The sequence below is a fragment of the Corythoichthys intestinalis genome, chromosome 12 (genome assembly GCF_030265065.1).
Source record: "Corythoichthys intestinalis isolate RoL2023-P3 chromosome 12, ASM3026506v1, whole genome shotgun sequence".
In the NCBI taxonomy this organism is placed as follows: Eukaryota; Metazoa; Chordata; class Actinopteri; order Syngnathiformes; family Syngnathidae; genus Corythoichthys; species Corythoichthys intestinalis.
This window is the reverse complement of record NC_080406.1, coordinates 5974609-5981710: the sequence shown is the minus strand read 5'-3', so window position 1 is coordinate 5981710 and position 7102 is coordinate 5974609.

Sequence of the window (7102 nt, the reverse complement as noted above, 5' to 3'; positions counted from 1 at the left end):
GCAGCAATCTATATCTATATAAATGGAGTTTTTTGTGTGTTTGTTCCCTATGGACTCCATTATGTTTCCGGGGGTGTTTTTACAGTGGTATGAAAAAGTATCTGAACAATTTGGAATTTCTCACATTTCTGCATAAAATCAAATGTAATCTGATCTTTGTCAAAATCACACAGATGTAAAAACAGTGTCTGCTTTAACTAAAACCACTCGAACATTTATAGGTTTTCATATTTTATTAGGATAGCATGCAAACAATGACAGAAGGGGGAAAAATAAGTACCGTATTTTCTTGAATATAAGGCGCATTTGTGTATAATGCGCACACCAAATTTACTTGTAAAATCTAGGTAAAATTATTGTACCCGTTTATAACGCGCACCCTAATTTTAGCGCCAATAAATAGAAGAGTACAAGAAAACAGAGCTCCTGTACAGATACAGAAATGTCATTTTACTGACTGGTGAAACACAGCACAAGCATAGTATATTGGTAGTTCAAAACATTACCATAAACTGACAATATTTACGGTAATAATTAGGGCTGTCAAACGATTAAAAATTTTAATCGAGTTAATTACAGCTTAAAAATGAATTAATCGTAATTAATCGCAATTCAAACCATCTATAAAATATGCCATATTTTTCTGTAAATTATTGTTGGAATGGAAAGATAAGACAAGATGGATATATACATTCAACATACGGTACATAAGGACTGTATTTGTTTATTATAACAATAAATCAACAAGATGGCATTAACATTATTAACATTCTGTTAAAGTGATCCATGGATAGAAAGACTTGTAGTTCTTAAAAGATGAATATTAGTACAAGTTATAGAAATGTTATATTAAAACGCCTCTTAATGTTTTCGTTTTAATAAAATTTGTAAAATTTTCAATCAAAAAATAAACTAGTAGCCCTATTCTGTCCTCAATGTGTGTGAGTACACAAATTGACAGATAGCGAACATAAGTTCCAAAAAGAAATCAGACGGTGTGGCAAAGTAGCATGGGCTTTACTGAAGTCATCTCTTTTTGACAGGAGCGCGTTTCTTGTATTTTTGTAAAACTGAAAATAACAAGGCAATGTGTCAATTACTTGCATAAATCACAAAATAACATAAAATGTACACACACGTGTCCATTTGAGCAGTAGCACTAGCCAATTAGCTCACAAGCATCTAACAATGTAACTGTATTTCACCATATATGTGAACAAATTCAAATACATCATCAATAACGATCTAATGCTCATGAATATAAACAAAGGAGGAATATAACTCACAAGCGATGCATGTATTAGACACAAACAGTGTGATGGGGCTATGAGAACTGCCACTGAATACTGGATGCGGACGTTAGCTGGTCTGAATAGCACTGTCTATTAGTGTGAGTTCGCGTCGACATATAATCACGTCAGAAAAGCGCGCCGAAACCCAAATAATCAGCTGCACTGAATTGCCAGCAGAGGGCGACATTACGCCACATAACATATGCAAGTCACACCCAAGCGCCAGCAGAGGGCGGAAAAACTCCATAAAACACAATTAACAAGTTGGCCTTTCACTGTACTGACATTTAAATCTGTCTGAGCGGGCCTAGTGCGTTAATTGCGTCAAATATCTTAACGTGATTAATTTAAAAAATTAATTAACGCCCGTTAACGCGATAATTTTGACAGCCCTAGTATATATTTATATTATATATATATATATATATATATATATATATATATATATTTCTGTCTCCATCCATGTACCCGTTTATAATGCGCACCATGATTTTACAAGTTGATTTTGGGCAAAAAAAGTGTGCGTTATATTCGGGAAATTACGGTGAGTGAACCCTCTGCCTAAGGAAATTTAAAGAATTCAAACCAATTTTTACCAAACAATTTAAGTCAAGAGTGTGCCCAATAAATGATGAGTGGTTTAAAGCTGCCCTGCCCACTATAAAACACACACCTGGTAAGAATTGTCTTGATGAGAAGCATTGTCTGATGTGCATCATGGCTCCGTCAAAAGAGCAGTCTAAGGACCTATGATCTAGGACTGTTGATTTGTATAACGCTGGGAAAGGAGGAGGACATAACCATCTCTAAAAGCCTGAATGTTCATCAATCGACAATCAGAGAAGTTATCTACAAATGGAAAGAGTTTGGCACTGTTGCTTCTCTCCCAAGGAGTGGCCGTCCACCAAAGATGACGCCCAGAGTTCAGCGCAGAATACTCAGAGAGGTAAAAAAGAACCCTAGAGTGTTGGCAAAAATGGTGTTCATGGGAGGTCTCCACGGAGGAAACCACTGCTGTCTAAAAAACATTGTTGCTCGTTTATTGTTCGCAAAAAGGCACTTGGACACTCCACAGAAGTTTTGGCAAACTATTTTGTGGACTGTTGAAACCAAAGTTGAATTGTTTTGGAGTAACACAATGTCATGTGTGGAGGAAAAATGGAACAGCTCACCAACATCAACACCTCATCCCCACTGTGAAGCATGGTGGAGGGAGCGTAATGATTTGGGGCTGTTTCTTCCTCAGGGCCTTGACAACTTGCAATCATTAATGGAAGAATGAATTCAAAAGTTTATCAGGATGTTTTGCAGGAAAACCTGAGGCTGTCTGTCAGACAGTTGAAGCTAAAAATAGGAAGGATGCTGCAACAAGACAATGATCCAAAACATTGAAGTAAATCAACTTTAGAATGGTTTCAGAAGAACAAAATACACATTCTGGAGTGGCCGTGTCAAAGTCCAGACTTGAATCCCATTGAGCTAAAGACAGTGATTCATACCAGACATCCCAGGAATCTGACTGAACTACAGCAGTTTTGCAGAGAAGATTAGTCCTGATCCATGTGCCAGACTGATCTGCAGCTACAGGAAGTGTCTGGATGAAGTTATTACTACCGGGGGTACAAAATATTAAATGTGATGGTTCACTTACAGTACTTATTTTTCTCCCTTCTGTCACTATTTGCATAATATCCTCATCAAAATATGAAAACCTATAAATGTTTGGGTAGTTTTAGTTAAAGCAAACACTTTTTTTTTTTATCTGTGTGATTTTGACAAAGATCATATTGATGGTGATTTTATGCAGAAATGTGAGAAATTCCAAAAGGTTCAGATACTTTTTCATACCACTGTAAATAACAGCTGCATCCCTAAGTAAAGTCTGTTTTATCTGCCATCCGGTTGTTTTGCGTTTACGTTATACAGACCCGAGCAATGCAGGGCCATACCGCTAGTATCTTTCAAAGGTTGAGTTTTTCTGGTAAGCTTGCGCTCCATTTAATGACAGTTCCTTTAATCAACCAACTGATAGACTGGGGACTTTGCACTTTGCAACAGTAAAAACTCATAATACAAGTCCAGGGTATCTTTACCTAGCAATGTCAAGAGTTACACCCAAAATAATTGGTGCACATGAATCATTCTGTTGACAGAGATCATCAAGGGGTGCAATGGTATTTTTCATGAATACAAAAATGTAGAATAGTTTAACATTAGAGGCGGTCTAATCAGGGAACTGCTCATTTTCTTGTGCTTAATTGTTGCATTTCGTGATTACAGTCACCGACGAAAATTAAAATCAGAAAATTGCGGTCAGTTCGAATAATCAGGTAAATCTGTTGGGAGGCACAACAACCCTGGGTGACGAGGTGCTAGGTACTAGGAAAAAGTGCACCCCCCCCCAAAAAAATGACAATGTATATTTTTTAAAACATTATATATTTTGTATTTTTTTTAATTAACCTGTCCTCTTCAGCTGCTTGACATCTAGAATGGAGATCTGAGTGTCAGATTGATCTGAACAGTTTTAATGTATCACATGGGAGTATGACATACATCCATTGTGATCATTCAATGTACCTCGTTTATTAGGAGAAAGCGGCGAACAAGAAGGGGGTATGGGGAACAAAAGAAAAGAGGGAGAGACAAACAGAAAAAGCACAAATAACAACAAGAAATACATTAAATGCCTACTCTAACTATGAATATGTTGGAGCTATCGTTAGCTAGTTGTATTTCCGGTTGCCGCCATGTGGGGGGGGCTGATAACCAAGGAGAGGTGGGGGCTAAATCAGCCATGTGGTCTAGAACCCTGTATTTGTGTGAATCCCTTGTGAGTGTGAGTATGTTGGCATCCAGTTCTATGCTGTCTCATCGCTAATCCTGACACAGAGGTTTCCTACTTGAGTGTCTTATCTTACCTAGTCATGCGTGAGTCCCATCTAACATGTGATTGCCCCGTAGACGAGTAGAGATGCCGCATGCGTGCCACCCCAGGGCCATGGTCCTTTATGGCCTCCACATTGTATATTTTGTAGGGCTGTCAAACGATTCAAAATTTTAATCGAGTTAATTACAGCTTAAAAATTAATTAATCGTAATGAATCGCAATTCAAACCATCTATAAAATATGCCATATTTTTCTTTAAATTATTGTTGGAATGAAAAGATAAGGCACAAGACGGATATATACATTCAACATACGCTACATAAGTACTGTATTTGTTTGTTATAACAATAAATCAACTAGATGCCATTAACATTATTAACATTCTCTTAAAGCGATCCATGGATAGAAAAACTTAAAAGATAAATGTTAGTACAAGTTATAGTAAAAATTTTATATTAAAACTAGGGCTGTCAAATGATCGCGCTAACGAGCGGTAATTAATTTTTTAAATTAATCCCGTTAAAATATTTGATGCAATTAACGCACAAATGCCCCGCTCATTAAAATGAGAGCACAGTGAAAGGTGTACTTGTTGTGTTTTTCGGAGTTTTGCTGCCCTCTGCAGGCGCTTGGGTGCGACTGATTTTAAAGACTTCAGCACCCATGAGCATTGTGTAAGTAATTATTGACATCAACAATGGTGGGCTACTAGTTTATTTTTTGATTGAAAATTTTACAAATTTTATTAAAATGAAAACATGAAGAGGGGTTTTGATACAAAATTTCTATAACTTGTCTTTTAAGAACTACAAGTCTTTCTGGATCGCTTTAACAGAATGTTAATGTTAATGCCATCTTGTTGATTTATTGTTGTAATAAACAAATACAGTACTTATGTACAGTATGTTGAATGTATATATCCATCTTGTGTCTTATCTTTCCATTCCAACAATAATTTACAGAAAAATACGGCATATTTTATAGATGGTTTGAATTGCGATTAATTGTGATTAATTACGATTAATTAATTTTTAAGCTGTAATTAACTCGATTAAAAATTTTAATCGTTTGACACCCCTAATTAAAACCCCTCTTAATGTTTTCGTTTTATTAAAAAATTTTCAATCAAAAAATAACATGTAGCTCGGCATTGTCGATGTCATTACACCATGCTCACCCCCCAAACCCATAAAATCATTTGGACCCAAGTGCCAGCAGAGGGCGCCAAACAACAAAAAACAGGTAACAAGTAACAAGCGGCCATTACGCTGCTGTCATTTTAATCTGAGCGGGGCATGTGCGTTAATTACGTCAAATATTGTAACGTGATTCATTTTAAAAATTAATTACCGCCCGTTAACGCGGTAATTTTGACAGCCCTAATATTTTGTAAATATACGTAGTATTATTCGCAAATGAACCTCCATGAAGCATTGAATCTGCAAAGCTTCATTGTTTCAAGAAGCTTCATTTGGCCATCACTGCTCAATTTAATCTCTCATTTCCCTTGGGAGAGACAGACAACCTCTGCTGCCACCTGCTGTCAACACTGTTGTCGTACAACATATTGCTACGTGTGCCACATGCCTCCTAGCATGCAATGCGGTGCTGTAAATAACGTTCGAAGTTCATGTTCTGTGCTCATTATTTCTTCGCTGTTCCAGTTGTTTCATGAATTGCTAGTTATGCTATTTAGTTTTTTGTTACAGTGCCTTGCAAAAGTATTCGGCCCCCTTGAACCTTGCAACCTTTCGCCACATTTCAGGCTTCAAACATAAAGATATAAAATTTTAATTTTTTGTCAAAAATCAACAACAAGTGGGACACAATCGTGAAGTGGAATAAAATTTATTGGATAATTTAAACTTTTTTAACAAATAAAAAACTGAAAAGTGGGGCGTACAATATTATTCGGCCCCCTTGCGTTAATACTTTGTAGCGCCACCTTTTGCTCCAATTACAGCTGCAAGTCGCTTTGGGTATGTTTCTATCAGTTTTGCACATCGAGAGACTGACATTCTTGCCCATTCTTCCTTGCAAAACAGCTCGAGCTCAGTGAGGTTGGATGGAGAGTGTTTGTGAACAGCAGTCTTCAGCTCTTTCCACAGATTCTCGATTGGATTCAGGTCTGGACTTTGACTTGGCCATTCTAACACCTGGATACGTTTATTTTTGAACCATTCCATTGTAGATTTGGCTTTATGTTTTTGATCATTGTCCTGTTGGAAGATAAATCTCCGTCCCAGTCTCAGGTCTTGTGCAGATACCAACAGGTTTTCTTCCAGAATGTTCCTGTATTTGGCTGCATCCATCTTCCCGTCAATTTTAACCATCTTCCCTGTCCCTGCTGAAGAAAAGCAGGCCCAAACCATGATGCTGCCACCACCATGTTTGACAGTGGGGATGGTGTGTTCAGGGTGATGAGCTGTGTTGCTTTTACGCCAAACATATCGTTTTGCATTGTGGCCAAAAAGTTCAATTTTGGTTTCATCTGACCAGAGCACCTTCTTCCACATGTTTGGTGTGTCTCCCAGGTGGCTTGTGGCAAACTTTAAACCAGACTTTTTATGGATATCTTTGAGAAATGGCTTTCTTCTTGCCACTCTTCCATAAAGGCCAGATTTGTGCAGTGTACGACTGATTGTTGTCCTATGGACAGACTCTCCCACCTCAGCTGTAGATCTCTGCAGTTCATCCAGAGTGATCATGGGCCTCTTGGCTGCATCTCTGATCAGTTTTTCTCCTTGTTTGAGAAGAAAGTTTGGAAGGACGGCCGGGTCTTGGTAGATTTGCAGTGGTCTGATGCTCCTTCCATTTCAATATGATGGCTTGCACAGTGCTCCTTGAGATGTTTAAAGCTTGGGAAATCTTTTTGTATCCAAATCCGGCTTTAAACTTCTCCACAACAGTATCTCGGACC